The 22574-nt window shown below is 36.5% G+C and overlaps 1 long non-coding RNA gene across 2 annotated transcripts in view; it reads right to left on the bottom strand.

The window, feature by feature from the left end:
- Positions 1-22574, bottom strand: part of LOC147529446 (uncharacterized) — a 48798-nt gene that overhangs the window by 21241 nt on the left and 4983 nt on the right. The gene's annotated exons all lie outside the window — the stretch shown is intronic.

Consider the following 22574-nt stretch of genomic DNA (forward strand, 5'->3'; position numbering starts at 1 on the left):
TTCTCTTTCCTGTGCAGCGTCTGCATCACTGGGCAGCAGTTTTTAAGGGCACCCAATGAAGATAAGAATTCTGAAAAACTGATGTAGATGTACTGTTTATGTTCATTCTAAAAGGAAAATGGAATTAAATGCAGATACAACTTTTAAAAGTTCTAAATAAGAGACTTCATGCTGTATTTTATAATTAGCCCTTACTGTTACGTTGTTTCGCATTAGTGCTGCACTGTTTTGTGTTATGTGGCTCTAGAATTGTTTGGATGGTGTAAATTCTTCAGTACAAAATCACATTTCATGTGGGCCAGTATTTAGATTCTTAAAATGTCTTTCTAATTGCATTGTAACTGACAGCTCTGTGTTGTCCTCATGAAATAGGCAGTATCAGGATGACTGTATTCTGAAATAGTCATTAATGGAAGACCATTGTATGCATAGGTCTCCAATGAGGACTATGTCTTTCAGACTTTCTGTACTAACAAGAAAATGCAGACTGTGAACTGTCCCTTTGGTATATATTCCAGCCCCCACATCAGTGCCCAGGAGGAAAGCTCCCTTTCCCATCCTATTCTCTGATTATTTATGCGTTGGTACTGCAGTTCTGTAAGAGCGGAGTCTTGTTTTCGCGTCTGGGCTGGCAATCTGGTGAAGGTGGTACCAAGAGGCTGTCCCCACAGACCTGCTCCACACTGAAGCTTCCTGCACAGAGGCTGTGCTATATACCAACTTTAAAACCAGCCCTTCACCCATGACTCCTGTATGTAATTACAGTTAATTTAAAATAACCATTATAATGTAAGTATCCATGACCATGACATAGGATTTCAGCATTTTTTCACAACAGTATTTACTTTATTTAGCAACAAATTATTGAAATATCAGCAATGCCATTTTAAGTATCAGTTAAATGTGACATTTCCTGAGTGAGGTCTTAATGTTGAGAATGTAGAATACCAGTGATTTCAAGCTTTGATTTTTATGTACAGCAGACAAACCTAAAGCCTCCGTAGTACATAATTAGTCCTAACAGAAAAGCAAACTTTCTTTTATTTGGATCAGACTTCATTTTTGTGCTCAGTATAGTGAACACGAGTAATGTTCAGTAATAAAAAAAATATTATGCAGCACAAACCTATAACATGTTTTGTGCAGATGAAAGTAATTAGTAAATGTTCTTTGTTCAGAGTTAAGGAAGTTGAAAATATGCTGTTTCTCATATTATGTTAATCCAAATGTTGTTATCTGTAGGTATTCAGCTTAAATATATGCTGCTAGGTTCACAAATACCTAGTGAACTTCACAAAATTAATTACGTTTCAAATATGTGATTCAAAGTCTTAAGATTCAGACCTTAGGATGGGATGAATCGCCCTCTGGAGGTGCTGGTTTCAGCCTCCTGACTTCACAGGAATCCTGCTTTGAGCTGACGAGCTCAAACTAAAAGTTAAGTGAGTGGCCTGTCACCTTAAGAGAGGAATAACTGAGCATTTCCTACCATACTAGGTCTTTTCTGAAGACCTCGTTATTTTTAAGAATTGCTGCCTTATTCCTCACCTTTTCTGTGGGTGTTCTTCTTGTACTGTTCCTAAAACGAGTAAGCACAATTGTTACTGTTGCTATTTCCTGTGTATTTTGTTTTTTCCTGTCCTTTTCAATCTTGTTATCTTATCTTTCCCTATATTTTCTTTCTTTTTCCTGACTCTTTTTAGCTATCATCTCTTTTGAAGCTTTTCACTTGCTACCTCTCTGACCATCCTACCTTCCATGTTGAGAGTATTGTCCTAACTTCTGATGTGGAAGATTGCTGACCCTTTCCTTTAATGCTGATACCAGTATTTTCTGTGAGAGACAGTACTGTAGTGAAGATATAGAAAAAGAAGAATATGACACTTGTGGATTTTTTATGGTTTTGGATAGTCAAGAAGTATTGTTCTTCTGCCTTCATATAAAATGTGCTGATTTCCTAATGTACTTGTAATTTAAAGATGTTTGTAGAAATGTAAAATCAAATGTGAAGAATATAAAATCCATATTAAAGGCATTTAAATTTAACAAAAATATAGCATTAGTCTTTATTTTAAAAATTAGTCCTACATGGCTCACTTGCACAAAGTGGGAGAGATTTTAAAAGTTGCGGACTGGTAAAGTCTGACTTATTAAAAGGTGAAATTATTTTCTTCCTCCCTATGGTAATATTTTCTTGATTTATACCTATTAAAGATCTCTCCTTCTCTTGAGTTCTCCGTCTTCTCCCTTTTTTTGTTCCTTTTGTTAACATAAGTTTCCTGATCCTTTCTACACTGGACTCTCCTAACTCTCTGGTTCAACACTGATCCATTTTTCTCTGATGTGTGCATCCATTTGCCTAAAATATTGCCTTAAGCATGATCGTATATATTCAAGAATATATTTACTTCTAAACACTGGATGAGTCTTCTATTTTAGGACTTCCAGTAAACCAGATAAGAAACTTAACAATTCAGTGACAGCATTTTAAATTTGTTATAACACATGTGCCTTCATAGGATCAAAGTACCTTGCCTCCTACATGAATGGTATAGTAATTATGAACAGAGAGAAACATTCCTGTAAAAATACAGACGTATGGTACTTGTTCAATATAGGAACGCTAACTTAAAAAGAGCATCTGAATGAAAGCAAAGATACTGCGTTCATAAATGGTATGGCAAACGTGTTCAGATTTTGTTTGCAGATCAAGAGAAAAGCTAATGGAAAGAGTGCTTTGTGTTGACAGCAGTATAAACAGGTAAAGTTTTAAAAAAAGGAAAGAGACAACTAAGAGTTGTAAATTCATAAAATCAGGAGAATTTTTGTACGTCATGCTTTGTTATAGCAGAAATACTAAATAAAAGTTAATGTTTTCTGAGGGGTAGGTACTTACATATTTTATTATCTGTACTAAATGTTCTTTAGATAATCTGGATTATTTGGATTTGAAATAGTGGAATAAAAGGAATGCCAAGTACATGATATAACTAGTGAAGTTCAGAACTTTTAGGTTTAGATGTGTAAAATATGATTCTGAAGCTTCTTCCGATACGATACTTTGCGGTAACAGTAATAATAGCAACATAATAGAAAATGGTTGGAGGTCTGGCTGAGAATGCCATTTATGGTGCCTAGAAGTTTTTAACTAGTGTAGTTATAAGCAGGACTTTGCATAATTTTGACCCCATTAAAAAAGCACCTCCTTTGCCAGATTAATTTACTGAGCATGAGGATGACATTACACATGAGGATTAGAAAGCAGAGGAAATTTGGAATCTCTAAAGCAGTTACACTGATGATGAGTTTTTGTGTTGCACAGTAGTAGCACTGATTTTTTTGTCAGAGTGAAGCGACTGCAAATAATTTAATAAAAATGAACAATATGAAAATTATCCATAGTAAAAGAAAGAGTATTAAAAACTATGTAAAACCTGTTAGGATTTTCTGGAGTATATCCGCATATGGTATGAAGTGGCATGCATAAAGTTAAGTCACCACTGCTTACTGAAGATTTGTCCTTTCTATTAACTATATAATACAATAATACATCCTGAAATAGTCCCTTACTTAATACTTGTATTCATTTTACAGTAGAGTAGTTATGGAATAAGGTCTTATTCATCAGGAGAAATAATACAATTCTAACAATGGCATATTATTGTTAGAAGGAAGTACATCAAAATGACTTAGCATAGTTTTAGGAAATTACTTTTTGGGTTTGAGAGTACTGTATTGGTATCACTTGTTAAGTTTCAAAACTGTTGCTCGTTTAATAGTACTACTAATCTAAAATTCAGACTTGTAGTTTGAAGATAAAATTATTTTTACACTCAAGTTTATGAATTTTTGATTTGCAATTTTGGGGTGATAATGTCTCAGTTAAAACAAGTTAAAATGTCTATCTTTTTAATATATGAAGAACAGTGAGGAAAGCATAGCGGAAATACTAACAAAGCAGGCAAGATTTTTCAGCAAAGGACTAAGTGAAGCCACAGGGAAACACTTGCAAGAGCAGAATAAAGTTGGGTGACTATTGCTACATTAAAATGTGAAAACATATTTAATCTATAAATTCCTGCAGGAAATAATCATGAAAAATTAGGTCTTTCTGTTCATAAACACAGGTTAGGTACATGTGGTCTTGAGAAGTGCAGTACCACTACAAATTCCATGAAATGTTCTTTGATCACATTACAAACAAGTCTGGTTAAGACATAAATAGAATATAACTATCTGTTGCTATATGAGGAAGATAAGGTGAGGGAAGCATAATTTATAAAACCACCACCCTGCTTGCAGATCCTGCAATTCACTTGGCTGGCAGACACAGAAATAATTTCACAAATGAAAATAGATGATGCAAAATCCGTGAAGATTGTGTTGAAGGCTTGTTTCATTTGACTTTCTCTAGGATGATGAGGATCTCTACGATTATAATATATATATACCCACACACATAATATATGTAATTATGCATAAATATATTGCTATGTATGTGAAAAGAAATGTATGAAAAGCTGTAAAAGAGGAATTTGAGTTACATGCAAGAAATGTTTCAAAATAGGCTACAGGATGATATTTTTGTGTAGTACTTAAAACAGCTAGAAGAAGTAATGAGAGTTAATTCAGTCCTGGATCTGATAGTGATCAGAAAAAAAAAGAAACTAGATCTAAAATGAAGACTCATAGAATCATAGAATGGTTTGGGTTGGAGGGCACCTTAAAGATCTTATGAATGTATAATACTTCTGGTTCAATAAAGAGATCAGAAAAAGGGTAAACGCGTTGTGAAAATCACTGACAGAAATGTAAAGAGTTTGAAGAGTAATAGCAGGAAGCGGGTTCAGCAATAACATTGCTATGGAGTAAGAGCAAGATTCCACTGTAAATAAATGTTTATTGAAGTATAAAGTAGGAGAAAAGAAAATGGAACTGGAAATGGGAACTTTAAGCTTGCCATCGTGCAAAGATAAAATAAAACGGAAAGAAAGCTCAGACTGCGTGATGCTGAGAAAGCCTGATTATCCACTTAGTATAGTATTGCTAATGTAATCTGAAAATACGTGAAATTTTTAAATAAACACTAGAAAGCAGATTTTTTCCGAATCTCTTCAACTTGTAATTTTTCTCTTTGTTTCCGATAGAGTAATACTGAATAAAAGGAAATCTGAGACCACTGTCTACAAATCAGATCATTTATTTGAAAAGATAGTTGAAGAAACAGTGAACAAAAATGGTAATTGAAAATACACAAACATATCTGAAAATATGAAGAGGTCCAGATTCTCTGCCCCCGTTCTGCCCACTGGAGGTAGCACAAAGTAGCCAAGATCCATTCCTACTCACAGGCTGAGAATTCACCTGCCATGGAGAAGTCACAGTCAGCCTAACACTGGTCTATCCATCTCCCATGCCAACAGCTCTCATTCTTCACACAGATGTGGTAGCGGGAGGTACACCTGCTCTCTACCAATTTTCAGCTGCATTTAATTTCTTAGATGACATCTCTACTAGAAAACAAAATGAATCACAGCCCTGTCGATACTGGGTAGCAAATTACAGCTCACATTGACATGGCTAACCCATGGCAGGGGGGTTGGAACTAGATGATCTTTGAGGTCCCTTCCAACCAAACCATTCTATAATTCCACGATCTGCTGTCCTGAAGCAGAGAGGCCTTGTTCATCCTGCCTACTGAGAACAGTTTCTAACCCATGCTGTTCCCCAAATCTTCTTGTGTCTTACCTGAGTGCTTGTTGGCCTTGGCGAAAAGCATACCAAAGGGCATGCTAACAGTTAAATGGCATGGATTATCACATGGTAGAGCTCAGGCATGTGCCTGGGCCCTCTTCAGCTCAGTAGAACAGATGTAACCTTGTGAACTATGTCCAGTTGGCAATCATTCTGACTGTACTAGCCTGCTCTAAATTAAAATCACAATGGCATGACAACCAATAATCTATAGGTATCTTTTCAGACTACTCTTTCTTGAACAGAAGTGTCAATGAATGTATAAATTTGGATGTGCTGTGATGTGTGACTTAATTAAAGGAAAGAAAGTGTAGAAAATCTGAAAAATCAGTGCATTAAGAAAGTCAGAGGAGGACAGTAAAAGGCAAAACAGTACTTAACTGATGTGGAATTATTTTTAAATGGAAACTGGAAAGCCAGTTAGATGAGTGAATATTCTTTTCAAAATAAGTAAGGTTATAATAAAGGAGCCAGTATATGACTATTTGGGTAAATAGATTTAGTTCATTATTAAAATGCAGTTTGAGTCCCATCTGTGTGGACCTCCTTGCAGGATAAAAGCCTAAAATATAATGCATTTGGTTATGTGTTTTATTCTGAGACTTTGGAGAAGAACCTGATGCTGAAGTGGTCAAACTTTAATATAAAATAGTGACCTCATCGTGCATGTGATGTGATAAGTATACTTTATTGAATATTTATACAGATTTCGAAAAGGATATGCAATGATATTTTGGGGATTAGCATAGTCTCTGTATTACTTGGACAGTTTTCCAGCATGTGATGTAATTACTATTAGGTTCTAGGTCATATTTGATGAGGTCACCAGTTATTTTCATGATTATTTCTAATTTTATAGGTTGTAGAAAACTATATGCAGGATGCACAAAAAGGGGAAATAAAATTACATTTGTAGACTGCTTTGTGACCTGGGATTAACTGCTTAAGTCTGAAGACACAAAATAAAAAGGGAAGGGAAAATGTGGCAAGTCAGACAATGCTGGAACATAATGCATTACCATTGAGTTGAATATGGTCTTTTAAGCTATTCAGAGGTAAAGAGAGGAAATACACTGCTCAAATAAAAACTATATGCAGATTCTGAAAGGGGATCAGTTCCTCTGGTGAGTGCTGAGGACATAAAGGACATGAGATAAATAAATTGGGCAAAATTTTAGGATGCTATAGATCAAAGGAAATGGCCAGAAGTTGAGAAGGAAGGTTGGGAGTAGGTGTTTGGAAATGAATCTTAATAGGAAACGATTCACAATGGAACACTGGGAAGCAAATAGACCATCATAACAACTATTCAGGACTAAATCTGCCTATAGATAAAGTATTTGGAGAAGAAATCCTGCAGAAATGCAGGCAGCTTTTCTGGAGGAACTGACTGGCTATTCTGGCTTTACTGTATTGCCATCAATTGTATGTGCAACAGAGTGGGGAACTGTGTTGGGAAAAATCACTTCTGTAATATGAATGTATGTCTCTGTACCTTTAGCTTGCTTTGGCTTCAGTGGACTTGTGTTCTTGCAAAAACCAGAAATATGTTCTTGCAAATAATAGAAACTACATTTAAAAAGCAAGAGAATATAAATGAAAAATATAGGAAAGTAGAATTATATACAAATAGATGGAGAAGAAAACAAAGCAAATTCTGTCACATATATTACATACCTATCTGAAAAAAGTGTTCTTTCTCATAATGCAGACACATTATAAAAAATTATAATACTATGATACCCTCAAGCATAGTTTTAGAAAACAACATGAAACAACCAAACAAAACATTTGAAGTTATCCACTTCTTTTTGAATACGTTACATATTCTAAACCTAATGTCTGAACTGCCAGAACTGGTAGTTCTTGTTTTGAGGAGAAAAATAGTTTTAAGACTTCTATGAAAAGAGATTCTGAAAAACGTTATGGCAGATAGTACAGGTACAACTGTCTGCTAGAGAACCGTTCATAAACTGCTGCTTTCTTTGTTGTGAATACATTCTGTGCCGGTCACTCCTGCTTGAATAATAACTTGTTGGGGGCTTGTTTTCCTGAGAAAGTGGGGGGACATAGTTTTTAGCAGCTGCTGGAAGCTAAGTTGGAGTATGGCAAGGAGGAGATGACTGCATCAGAAATTTTTGGCTGAAAGGTAGAGCAATTGTAAAAAGGCTTTTCTGGAGGGGGGTAATGGGTGGGTCTGAGCAGGTATGTAATGCTGCTGGGAGCCCTTAAGCCTATTTACTCATTTAGTATATTGAGAGCACACCTAAGGTATCATAGGATTTGGATGTTTTGCAGGTGGATAGATTAACTAGATTACATAGAACGAATACTAAATTTCAGGAATTCATTATGAAAGTACCCTATGAATAAACTATATGAATATTAAAAAGCAAAACCAAACCGTAGAAACCACTTCTTAGAAGAACTTTCATATGTGACTGTGGTAGAGTTGCATAGTCTGTGCAAGTGAAGTACAGCAAAGCAGCAGAAAATCTGGGCTAGATGTCATAAACGGCTGCCCAGTTTTTCACTTTTTTTTCCCCCCTTCTTTCCAAGGAAATAATTTTGAGATTCCTGGCATAAACTATCTCTGGTTAAAAAAAGTAGAGAGATTAGATCCTCTAGAGGCAGGCATCTGGAAATAAATGTGAAGCCAGCCAGCCACTGCAGCATTTAGAGCACTTCTTTGATCTGATATTATCTTACATTCTTTGTTTTACTTTTCTTGTCCAGAATATTTCTGCTTTATTCAGACAAAACTAATTGAAAACAATGCAGAACGTGACATACTTTTACCACAAACTAATACTTGTGTAATCATCAAAAAAAGACTCTATGGTATACTTCAACTAGCAACATCCTTCTACCTCCATTTCAGCAGACATTATCTATTTTGAGACGATGGAGAGAGACACAGGCTTTGAGTCAAATCTTCCTTCTATTATGCTTGATTCTTGAAGCAAGATTTATGCCTACCTGTCCATCCATCCATCTACTTATTTATTAAGAATGTTATAGTTCTTGTTCTAGCTGTTAAATGTAAAAATAAAAGTTGTAGTATTACTAAGTAGAAGGTATACAAAATCCGTTTCATCCAATTTTTTGCAGAAAAGAAAAAAATAAGAACAAGTGAATTATTCTACATCCAAAGAAAATAAAGTGTCATTACTGATTTCCAGAAAAGTCACTGAAAAGATGGACAGATTTATTTTGTTGCAAGGGCCTGTGGCACCTACTGCTCTAGAGCTCCATAAAATTCCAAATAACATTGATGCTACCTAGTTTTACAGATGAAGCAAAATCAAAGAACACTCAAGCAAAATGGCCAGAATAAGACTCAGTGAATAAGACTGTTGTATCTCTGTGTTAAAATAAAGTCTGGAAAAGGACAATTATCTCAATTTCCAGGTAAAGGTGAATCCATAGGAGAGTACCTGAGTGAAAAGTTCTTCGAAAGCAAGATTTGTAAAGCACATTTCAAAAGAATTGTATTTGTTTAGTCTGGAGAAGAGAAGACTGGGAAAAATAATCTGACATCTGAGATTACTGTGAAGAAGATGGTCATCAATTGTCCTTTGTACCCAGTTGTGGAAGACCAAGAAAAAAACATCTTAATTCAGAGTGAAGAAGAACAAGCTACATATTTGGAAAATCCTTCTAAGTACAAGGACAGTTAAAGACTGGAAGCTCTAGCGATGCCGGAGCATCTTCCTCACTGGCAATTTAGAACAGATTAGACAAAAAGTTGGTGTCATCACAATGCTCTTACATCTATCTTTTTTCACAATTATTTGCTCCACTCAATAAATAATTTCGAATATTAAGAAGTAATTTGAAAAATAAATTTGGAACATGGAGATGAAATTGGATAGTCTGAGCACATGATAAATCATCAAAAATGCAGGTATCATCTTTTTGACAATAGATGTATTCTTGTATTTTGTATGCCTTTCTAAATTTTAGTTTTCACTTATTTTAATTTTAAAGTTCATATACATATAATTTCTATTTACAGATCATCGATAAGGATAAAGCATTTTACCTGTTCATGCAAGCACTACTGTTACTCTGCTTACACTACTTGATCCTCGGGGCAGGAAGCTGGTTTCAGCCTTGTCAATACGCTTTTTCCTTGGCTTCTAATTCTATCTAGCATGTGCTCTTCAGGTATGTATAGCTTTGTAGATATTACAGGGAAATACTCTGCATTCAAAACACATGTAGTTTCTTTTAAGTCACATATAGATAAATAGACTTTATTATTTGATAGAGTATCTGAAAAAGTCTGATTCCTAAACAAAACCAGAACTTTGATGATGAATTTTACTTTCTGTGGTTAACAGCCTATTTTTACTGTGATGAGTAAAGCCTGTTAGTAATAAAAATGAAACCTAGTATCTATGCTGTGATAATGGAACCCTAAAGTGAAGTTAGTGATACTAGACAGCATCACTTGTATTTCTGCTCCAAACCTCAAGATATTTTATTTTCCTGTACTCAAAAACAACATTGAAGAATATATATGATTCATGTTACCAACATTCATGGCCTTGATTATAACGTGAGTCATTCGTGTATATGCTTTTGTTAGAGCATAAAATATGTAACCTAAGAGAGCAAGGATATTGAAGGAATGAAGATCATTTGCCTATTCAGAATACTGACAGAATTCAGTCTATTCAGAATACTGGCTAACATGTCTGTTCTTTTTAAGAAATTCAATTTGAAGGATGATGAGAAAACCATTTATATTTATCAGTGTGATAATCTGTTAGCTGCTTAAGGACTTACGTGTTCACATCAAACAATAATTAAAGTCTTCACATTAAAGTGTTTATCTTCCAGTGGTTTTTCTTGTGTTGGATCTGCAACAGGAAAGGCTGAGAACATTTGCAAATGGACATTTTATTGTACCTTCTTCCCTCGAATGTGTTAGAAACTTTTCAATTATTAGAAGCACTTGTGTTGAAAATGTGAATAGTGTACAGAAAATCAAGTGGCTTTCACTCAGTTAACCTCTCAGAAAGGAAGATCTAAGTAAGAGAAGTAGCACCCTTTCACTTTTGTAGCTCGTTCTGTCTTGTTATCTTGATATGGAACTAAGGGGTTCCAGTATAACTTTTCTGTTTAATACTGAACTTGATTCATCTAGATTTGCCTGGCTTTGGTTTATGTTTTTTAAAGTAGGAGACATCTACTTATACTATGTGAGAATTCACTTAGAAAGAGAAATCTTAAAACTTTTATAGTACAAGTCAATTTTGAGAAAGATTGTTGTCAACTTGAATAGAATTATTCAAGAATATGAATCACATGCCACTGCACCTTTATATTAATACAGTTTTTATAGGAGAAAAACAGTATAGGTCAGAGAAGCTTTTGGAGGAACATGTCTAGCAAGTAACTTTAAAGTGTTTCACTCACACTTTTTTACAAGGATAGGAAAATATAATTCCTGGATAGAAGTGAAATACTGCTTTAAAAAGACCTTTGAAAGTTGAGTGACTTAACTTCTCATGAAAGTCAAAGAAGTCGCTTATGATCAAAGATGTTTTGTGAAGAGAGCATAATGGTTCTAAATTGTGAGATGCCTTAATGAGGCAAATTGAACAAATTGAGAAAAATGAAAAAACTACTAAGACTCCTTTTACTTACACAATTGAAATCTAAGATTCTCCGGTGTTACTTGTCAGAACTTGCTTTTCAACAGGTATATTAATTTAATGGTTTTTGTAATTGAACATTCACATTTCTATTTATAGTTTAAAGTTACAAAATGCAAACTATATTTTCAGCTTTGTCATTTAATATTTTATTAAACAGTTTAAAAATAATTTTTGCTGACTAAAGAAAATATTTACTTAGCTAGAGGAGACTTACTATGATGAGAAATATCTTCAGAGGCCTAATACATCTACTACAGAAATCAACCCCCAGCAAGGTGCCTGTGCCTATTTCGAAGAGTATGATCCTCAGAAAAACATAGAGCTAATAATATAGAAGGACCCAACTCCCATTTTCAAAGGTGCCAATGAATTTATCATTTAATAATTTTGAAAATATTACTTACAGATTAAATAAGGATATTCAGAAACAGTAAGAATAATTAAAGGGTAGTTAGGAAGAAAAAGAATATATGCAATTTGATCAAGTGAGGTAAACAACCATATACAAGGAAACTGAAATGATATGTTTATTTAAGTTGGCAGGAGAATGTATAATTGGAGGTAGAATTGGGAAAACATGGTGTGCAGTTATTCCGAGTTATTCTATTTTAGCAGATTTAATAATGTTTTAAAGTGGTGATAATCCCTTTATTCAACATAACCACAATTAGACTGGACAAAGTAGTAGAAACTATACTTCAGAAAGTCAATCCTATGGTTGGATATAGGTTGGAAAGTATAAGTGTTAGTATTTAAGAGTATGGAAGTTTTTAGACCAATTTTGATAAATAAATAAGAAAATGTCAGAATTAAGATATTATTTTTTCTGGAGTACTAGAAAGTGTATTGTATGTAGTTTTGGGCTCTCCAGACTAACATTGTGATGTACAGTAACAGTATAAAGAGATGGTTGCTTTCTTAATGAAGCTTGTCTGTGTGTTAATTCGTATAGCCCAGTTTTCCATCTAAATTGGCCAAAGCACAGGGAGTTATTTCAATTGCCCAATTTTTATAAAGTGCATGAATGGGATGCTTTTGGCTGCTTCTTTGACTGGCTGTGTAGATGGATTTCATTGATGGTGTGTATGTGCCTCGTGGGTGCAAGGACAAATTATTCGGACAAGCAGAGTCCGTTAGATGGTATCAGCAGACTACTAGTTGAAGCACCCTCATTTCTTCTATCCTCAGGGCATTAAACAGTGATGCAAATACAAACATTCATGATTTCATCAGTTCCATCATACCAGAAAGATGGAAATGATGCAGTATATGTACTGTGTGATTATTGTCACTTTATATGTAGTAGTATAATTTCTTGCAGTAAATCAAGTCTTCTTATGACCATTAGCAAAATGCAGTTTGAGTTAGCATACTAGATATATCTCTTTCTGTATGGATAAAGGAGTCTTAAGTTACTGGGGTTTAAGATATTCTCTAGTGTGACTCTTCAGAGAGCAACGTGTCCCATAGTAACGTTTCTTTTTTCCAATAGGAAACATACAGCAGGGAAGGGAGAAGACTTTCCTTGAACAGAAATAAATTCATTTCTAAATTCCACAAGTAAAGCTATAGTTATGATGTAAGACAGTGTCTCTCATTCAGTGTCCTAAAAGCTGTGATTCTGAGCTTCTGGGACACATCCATTACCAGGGTCCACTTGTATTGGCAGGGAAGTCTGTTGGAGGCAAAAGGAGCATGATTCCCAGCACAAGTTGCTGCCCATGCACGTAGCAAGGAATAAAAGATTCATCAGCAGTATGGCATGTCTTTGATTCATGCATTTTAAAGTCCATGGCCTGAGAAGACCTGTTTTATTACTTGCATGCTCCCTGCAGGGACTTTGATAGTGACTGGCTTTGTGTTGAGTGCCTGTTGTATTTATAGACCTGATGGTAGTGATTGTATTTTCAGTACCGTGTTGTACATAGTGCTGAGTGACTTGTTGGTCTTGTGGCTTTTCTCTCTCTTATTCTCTAACAAGTTATCTGGCTTATTAGAAACAATAAACACCAGAAATAGATTCCTTTCTACGACTGATTGCAGAAGCAAATGTGCCATTACAGATCGGTGACAGAACCCTCTGTATCTACAATTTTACAGAAAGGGTGAGGGGGCTAGCAGTTCAGTGTCAATTATCAGTGCCTCAGCACTTTCATTTGCTATTTCAAATTCATACTGGAGTACTATCCATAATCTTCTAACCAATCACTAATCCTCAGGGATTTTGAACTGCCAGCCTGCAAGATGTCTATTTTTACATAGGGGTCTGTGCCACAAAGACAAGACATCAGATTCCTCATAGGAGCGCTGGACTACATTACAGAGTGCTATACCCTTCAATCTTTTGTGTGAACCAAGCAGGAATTTTCTGCTGGTTTTGTGTTCCCCCTGCCTCCTCCCAGAAAAAGTAGCCATCATTACAGCCTGTCTCAGAAGATGAAGAACTGAAGTGTACTACCATAACAGATGATCGATTCAGTTCACACAGGTCTAAAACTATATGATCAATAGTTCTCAGACTTACAAAACCAGCAAAATTTATTTGGAATACTTGATTATGGTTTTGCTGTCATACATCGTATTATCAAGAGCTTTTTAATTCCCAGAGGAGAGATCCTAGATAGTAACAGGTCAATTAAATGAGCTTCTAAGTCATCTTTTAAGATGGGTGAAAACATCTCAGCATTTATAGTCTCTCACAAAACATTCTATACTTTATCTGCATTGTCCACAAAGTTGACTGAAACCACAGCCTTGTAACTACCTGGTACGTGCTGCACCAGATGTCTATGGTACACAAAGAAGTCCTCTCCTCATTAAACTTTGAACAAACGATACTCAGTACAGTGTCGTCTTCATACTTGGAAGTACCAAGGGTCTGGCTGACAGACAAGTCTGTTCAGAGATAGGGATTTTCTCACATTCAAAATCTCTGTGATGCTCAGGGGATGCTTCGTCTCCATCTAAATATCTCAGAGTCAGAAGCCCCTGCCTTGAACAAAAAGTACATTTGAGTTTGTTTTTCAGGGACTTACCAAACAAGTGCTAATAGTCAATGTGATAATTAATTATATGTTTTGTCAACAAGCCAATGAGGGGCAAGACCATCTTCAGGAACGTTTATGTGACATATGGCTCTGAATTAAGCCAGTCAGAACCAGGCAACGTTTAGGGTCGGGGTTGGTAATGTTAGAGCCTTTCTAACCTTCAGCATATCTAACCATCATGGCAGGGAGTCAACGACAATGACTGTCTTCCAGAGTTACCTTTTTCAAATGGGAACTCCTAAACATGCAGTTGTTCATAACAAACACAAATAAGTGTCCTGTTCTAACTAGAGGAATGCTGAGACCTCCTGAAAAAATGTTTTGTTTACCTGTTTAATAACCTAGTTTGATTTTTTTTTAACCTTTGTGTCTTGTGGAACTTTCAGTACAATCTCTTTACCTGCTTAGCCAAACATATGCTTCTGAAATAATCAGATCCTGCAGCCAAACCCAGTGTGATTACAGCTGATAGACTGGGCGTTGCCTAGGTAGAATCTGCTGACGTAAACTATTTTGCAACAGGACAGATCATTTTGTGTCAAATAGAGTCACTTTAACTAGAGTTACTCACAAACCTACATGAAAAGACTTTCTGTTTGAGTATCCTAGCATCATCAGTCTCCCTTAACCTCCTCTACTTCAATAGTATGGGACTGTTTAGTAGCTTTGACACTACCTGGAGTTTACATAATTTCTCTTAAGACTGCATTTTTCTGCAAGAGCTGCTTATGTTCTTCTGTACAGTAAGACAATATACCTTACCTTGTTTATATTTTTATCTAAGAATGGAGACCTGTCTTACCTATCTGTGTAATTTTTTAGTGATAGGAACTGGGCTTTCCTGCCTGCTTGAGAAATATTCCTGTGCCTTTTGAAACACATAGCAAGGAAAATGGAAGTATACTGCATGGGTTATGAATGTCCTACTGAAATAATAGGAAGCTCTCACAAGCTTCTGCTGTTTTAGTTATTGTATTTACTGTGCCTGCTTAAGGTCTACTGCCAAAGTCTAGAAACAATACCCTCCTCCTTTAGAGGAAGTTTGAACTACTTTATCTTCAGTTTCCTACTTCAGTTTTCAGATAAAGTTTACATTGATTCCTTGAGCTTTGGTTGTTAGCAAGTAATTTTTCTTAGAATGGAGCTGATTTCTGTGGATTGGCAAATTTTCTTCTCTTCATTTCCACTCCCTACTATTCTTTTAGATTCTGCTTGCAGAAAAGCCAGCAGGGTTCTAAGAGCACAATATGCATGACTGCATCTTTTCCTCTAATGCATCTTCCCTAACAGTGGGAAAGAATGGCACTCTCAGAATGTGCTCATCTAAGCTTCCAGTTCCCCGGGATCTTGGAAGGACTTCTGTGCAATAGCAGCTTCAGCATCTGCCACAGATAGCAGGCAAACTGGTGGCTGATTGGCAGAGCTAAGAAGAAATAGATTTCCAGCACAGGAGCAATGGACTCTTCTTCAGAGACTTTAATTACAGCACCCTTCTAACACTTCTTCAAAACAGCAATAAAAGTTTTAAAATCACGCATGAAAAGGATGGACAGGGATCAACTTTTCACCTTCTTTATCAATAAAAAAATGAGGATGCATCAGATCAAGCTGACAGTAGCCAGGTTCAAAGCAAAGAATACAATCAATTATATTGTTTTATATGTCCAAGGGTAATATACTCAGGATGTTCTTTGTCTAAGCAATATGGATGAAAGAAGTTCACATGGATCTAAAAAGAGACTGCACAAGACCTTGGAGAGAGATTTAGTAAAGGCCACTGGCTAGAAAAAACACATCAGACTCAGAAAACCCCCGAGCTAAAATAAAGTTGGATGCTGGAACCCCTGGGCAATGTCAAATGTGTTTGTCCCAGTCTTGCTGTTGTCTGAGAGAGCGCTTGGGTAAGAATTGGCTTATGTCTGCAATTGGAGATAGGTAAATGGGCCAAGTTTATGCCTGACTGAACCAGTCTGACCTCTCTTGTTTTCTTAAAATACTGTTTGTTTATGAATCTTGGCCTACTCACAGTCTTTGCAAAAATGAAACAAATACTTTCAGGACTTTCCCCTCTTTAAATTCCATCAACTAGAACCAACCTTAGTCAGTCTTTCTCTTTCCTGTTACTGCACTGTCAGCTTTGCTAACTATGTAGGTCTGCGGCATTTCAAAGATTTTACAGCATATGTTACTGAAATGCCTCTACCTCATCTCTTTTTCCTCACTTAATCATGCCCTTACCTAAACCAAATTTTCTTCATCTTTATCTCTTTAGAAACTTGTTGCTACCATTGTAATTTTGAATAGTGACTTTTTGTGTTCCTTATGCTGGCCTTCAGATTCTCTCTACTACAGAGAGGAAATCCTTGAGCTCACCAAAGAAAAGAGCAAGAAAAAATAATAGAAAATCCATGAGATAGTGTTGTTTCCATCACAGTAATTTGGGAAGAGCAATTTTATTCTAATCCTTGTTAAGTGAATAAATTGAATCTGCAGATCTGCAACGTCAAATCTGTAGGTCATGTTCCAAAATTCAGCAAGCCAGGATCACAGTCTCTGGCATTCTCAGAAATAACTTTCCTTCTCTTCTTTTCAACTTGGGGAGTTGTCCCAATAGTAGGTTTCTCCTCCTAAGTCACTTAGCAAGGACAAGGAAATTCAGTGGGAAATCTTTATATTTAGCAGAGATTAAGGCAGTCAATGCGTATGTTCAATTCCCTGGTTAGCTTAAGGTCCTTCCCATGTTCAGTAGGTAGGCATAGGTGAATGCAGCTAGAGCTTGGGGAGGAGGGGGTGGAATAGGAAAGGATGGAGGTACATGGGAGGACCTAGAGCCCTGCATAACGTCCTTTCACCCTCTTCCTCCTGGTGCTGGTAAAAATGTACCTGAACAGCCAGTGCTTTACAAAAAAGAATAATCAAAAAAAGCCTCTCCTTTTTGGCTTCTTACTTGTAACACCTCAGGTGTTGAGCAAATGAAGGCAAACCTCTGTGCCAGGGCTCTGTCTCTCTAACTTTGTATGTACACCAGCAGGCACAGTGGGAACTCATTCTGTTTTGAACATACTATAGCATAGATGGCTGATAAATCAGAAAGGAAGGAATCCACATTTTCTATTACTTGTGTGGCCTCCTGGAGTGATTAATATGTGTTTAATGAGTTCTATATGTACATTTTATTGAAATTAAATGTTTTGTTTTTAACAAGACCATTTAAAATTGAGTATGGAAGTAGGGCAGACTGTGTTAAGGTTAAATTTACTATAGTATTTTAAAATAACACAATAAAAATACTATGCAACACATTTTTTGATGCCAAAGCTTTAGAGAAAGTCAAACCACTGAAGGGTTAGAAGTCACTGGCAGAGCACTTGGAACTGTAACCTACAGAATGCTGAACCTGCTTCTGATAGCTTTTTTTCTTTCTTTTAATGCACTCTTCTACTTTAATGACCAATATGTTCAAAATTGAAAAATCCACTGGAATATGAAAAAGCAGGCAATTTCATTTTTTTCTCATCAGGTCCATGAATGAAAACTAAGAGGATGAGATGTACTAGTTCTAAGTCTTGAAGGTCATGCTGACCAGAAACAATCACTTAAGTTCACCAACTAACAGTGATTAATTCTTGTTGAATAAATCAGTTTTCAGTGCAACATGTTCTGATAATTTTCTTCCTTACGTATTATGTATTACTTAATTTAACTGATAAAAAATGAAGTGCAGTTTTGCTACATTTTAATTGAATTCCATCTACACAGTTTACAAGTTATAATTGGAAGACTGAATCATGTGGTAAAGAAAAGCTATTAAATTTTCTATCATAAAATGTAAAAATTAAGAATCAGAGGTTAGCTATATAGATGATTAAATAAAAACTGTACAGGCATGGGATAACAATCTAGATAGCAAAAAAGAATCATATTTTGTAAAGAGGGTATATTTAGTTGCATAAGGGCCTTTCAAATGGAAAGAAAAAAACCAACAAAACGCTAATGTATAACTGGACCAAAATGGACTGTGTAAGACAAGATCTTCCTCTTTTCAAATGGAGTTAGAATTGATAATGTAACTCAGAGACACAAACCAATCCGCCCAGTCTGCTGATAACACGCGCTTGTAGTTCTGGGTCCTAAACAAACACAATATGGGCCTTGCAAGCCCTTTAGAAAGCCCTGGTTAATAATCAGTTGTCCAGGAGTCCCCTCTGACCTGCGCGGGCCCTCCTTCGTCTTGGAACAAAACCCCAGCAGCTGTTGCTTATATAAGCCATCATGGTGCAGTGACTGCACCCCTCGCCGCTGCCTCTGCCTCCCTCGGCTTTCTCGCTGCCAGTAGCGAGAGAAACCTGCATCTGCACCTCACCTTCAGAGCAAATTAAAGCAAGCTGGGCAGCGGAGTTGCTGAGACCAGCCTCAGAACAAGGTAGAAGGAGATGACCTGGGGTTAGATGACCCTGACTATCAAGTGTGTTGCCTTGACAAATACTAATTGCTTGACAATTGCTCTAGGCTTGGAAAACGTGTTATCATGTTCTTGCTGTATCCACTGACAGAGATTGTTTTCATTGCACATACTGGATATTTCTGACTCCACTGAACCTACTGATGTGTGAAAACATAGATAAGTTCAAACTAGAGGTCTCAAACCTGAAAGTTTGGGACTTTCAAGTCTCTCCTTTGTTTCAGTTATTCCTTTTGGCTAGCAGATGTCTGTCTTTAACTCAAGAATCAGTCTGTGTCCAGCATCTACAGTGGTCTTTGAAATGCTTTTTTTTTCTTTGAACAGTGTCTTCATTAGAGCTGGAGATGTTTCAGTGAAAGAATATCTCAGTTTTGTTCTTGGTGAATCCTATTGTATTAATTATCTTCTCGTATAGGTTTTAACGTTAAGGCTGTTGGACACCTTAAAGAGCAATCCACACTCACAGCTTGGTATTTAAGACAAAGGCAGAAGTTCAGTGTTGATTCTGTATTTTATACACTGTAAGAACTTAAACTTTGGTCTGTACTGCAACAGAACTTCCTTTTGAACAGTCTACAGTTACTATTTCTTCCCCTTTCGGCAAAAGTTTTAGTGATGGTATAAACATGAGCCTCTTTCAGTTGAAGAAGGTTTTATTTTCTTTGGAATAAAGTATTCCTTTTTCTGAAAAGCTGCTGATTCTCTCCCTGAAATAATCTTCTCTTTTCATGTTTTTCTTTATACCTGAACACTTGTCTGCTTAAGTATTGAGAAACTTCTTGGTGCAAGAAAGGCTGTAGAGGAACATAAAGCATGGTAGGAATTTTTTTTTTGGGGGGGTGGGGTTAGATTGCTAAAATAAAAAAAAAAGGAAGGGGAGACAGCGTGTGATATATAGCACTCATATGGGCTCAGGTGGTTAGAGAGGTGTGTGCTTGCCGTATTAAAGAAACGGTGGCAAGAGTCTGTCAGGGGTCATTACATGGTCCCTCCTGACCTTAAGGGCATAGAGAGGTAGAATCCTTGCAACATCCTTTCAAGGCCAGGTTGGATGAGGCCCTGAGCAACCTGATCTAGTTGGAGATGTCCCTGTTCCTTGCAGGGGGATTGGACTAGATGACCTTTGAAGGTCCCTTCCAGCCCTAACCATTCTATGATTCTATAATTTGCAAGAGAATGTGTGGGCTTTGATTCATTCATTTACATGGAGGCAGAAAGGAAATAGGATACTGCTTTCTTATCTGATGAAGACTTTAGTCATCCAACTCAGCACCTTCTGCTAAACTTTTTTTCTTATCTTTCCCTCCATTTTCATGTGCCTCTTGCATATTTTGGGCAGGCTGGCCCTCTAGAATGATGAATCTTACACACGAGAAAAGGATGGTTTTGCTACTACTTGTAAATTTGTTGTCATGTGACACAACCTGTCATTACTTTAATTCTTGCTTCAAAATGGAATTTCTGCCAGTCTCTTATGTTGAAATCGCATATTATTAACAACTACAATACTAATACCTAGATCTAATATACAGCTTTTTATCTATAGATCCCAACCTTTTTTTAAGCCTGGAATGAGATTTTGTTCCTTTTTAAAACTCACGGAGCTCAGGTAGAAGTGGCTGAGGCAAGATTAAACGGCGTTTATACCTTCTCACTGTTGGTCTGCTTGACAGATGCGGCTGTAATGATACAGCTCTTCCAGCCTCGGAGTGCTGCTGACTCGCAGGCCAGCATCTATGCAGTGCTTTGTGCACACTCTCCTGCTGCACCCAAAACTTCCCTGATTCCAACAGGAGGAGGCTTATGGCTTCCTTCTGTTATTCCTACAGAAAGATCCTTTCCTGGGTGAGATAGGAGGCCCTTTCCCAGTCAGGTCTTCATATCTAATGTGAAGAGTGTGGAAGGCTGGTGAGGACTTCAGTCACCATGGTTTTTGGTTCTTTTATGTGGGGATAAAATACAGCATGAGAACTTCTTTAAGGGAAATCTCGCTAGCAGGATTAGCCTTTTGACATTCAGCGGGCACTCCTAACTAGGCACCTTGCCTCTGAACTCTGACTTATATTTTGAAAAGACAAATGCACAGGTAAACAATATCTTGCTAAACATTTATTTCAGATCTTAGGTTATTTTAGACTTTTTGTAACCTTAGTATATGTAACCTTGGGACATCCTGTAAACATTATTTTGTCTCTTAGATTCAGTGAGAGGTACAACAGTTTTAATTGTCCCTATCTTAGAAAAGCCGTTGGTGAAGTTCTGAGTTGGGGGCAGGATTATGGCCCTTGTTTGAGCTCCCATTACAAACCTTGGCAAAAACACCATCCATCTTCCACCTTGATATGCCCATGTCAGGGAGGTTGAAACTAAATGATCTTTAAGGTCCCTTCCAACCCAAACCATTCTATGATTCTTTGATATAGATTTGACATCAGCTGTATGATTTAACTTGAAGTGTCTGTAGGAATAGTAACTAGTACCCTGTGCTCAGATGGTGGGATGAAAGAGATGGCAATTATATTGTCTAATGTGTTAATCAATCTAGTTTATTTAAGCATGTTCAGGACATTATGCTAAGTCACTAATTTATTTTGTCATTTATTTACAGGTCTACTTTACCTGTAATGCTGAGCTATTGTGATTGGTTTTTACAACTAGGGTCAAGCATGAAGCTTTCAAAACCATGTGTCAAGGTAAGTTAGTTCAATAATATTCTTACTTGTACAAGTCCATAAAACCATTGTATGTTTACAGGGGAAGTTTTCATCACTTGGTTGAAGGCTCAGCTCGACTGATAAGTCACAGTCCTGAGTAAAGGATGTTGTGAAGGAGCATATGTTCCTGCAGGGAGCTCTGAGAGCGATTTTCTGCCGGTGCTCTCCAATATACTGAGGAAGTGTGCCTACTGCACCAGCTTTTAAAATAGTGCAACCTGATCCTTTACAGCTCAGAGGGTGGGGGTGGGGAGTGAAGGTGAAAGAATAGTAGCCCAGATCCTCCTTCCCATTTTGGGTCTGGTTTTCTCTGTTGAGTGAAGAGAGCGTTAATTGTGTATGACCAGTATGAGAAAGAACCCTTTGCTCTCACCCTTCACGGTTCTTGTGACATAGGCCAAGTTTAATCTAGTCCATGTTAGGAGAAACTAAATACACTTACAGGGTTATTATAATGAGCTTCCCCCTCATTTTCATTTTCCCTAACTGATATGCAAATCATTGCTTGCAAGGGATAAAAATCTGTAGGAGTTATGAAACTGAAGGGATTGCACTAATGCGGAGCTCCTTCTAGTTAGTCTGCAGTGTTTATCACGTTGTTTAATGTTGTAAAACTAAAATGAAATAAACTCCACACCAAAAAAAACAAACTATCTAGTATTTCTCTAACTAACTAGTAAAAATAAAATTGACAACTAAAGTAAATTACTGAACAAATCTTTACAAACAACGACAGACAACATGCAAGTCAGGAAATCGTTTTGTTGGAGTTTCACTTGTGGGGAAGGATTTAAAAGTTATCCAGATATAGTAGTTCATAGATTTAACTTGGAAAGACTACCAAAATTAATATTTAGTCAGCAGTTGTGACAGCCAATCAGTACACTGTCATACAGTGGAATCTTTGTGAAATTTATTCTTTTATAAG

Source organism: Tauraco erythrolophus, chromosome 1 (genome assembly GCF_009769465.1).
Source record: "Tauraco erythrolophus isolate bTauEry1 chromosome 1, bTauEry1.pri, whole genome shotgun sequence".
NCBI classification, from domain to species: Eukaryota; Metazoa; Chordata; class Aves; order Musophagiformes; family Musophagidae; genus Tauraco; species Tauraco erythrolophus.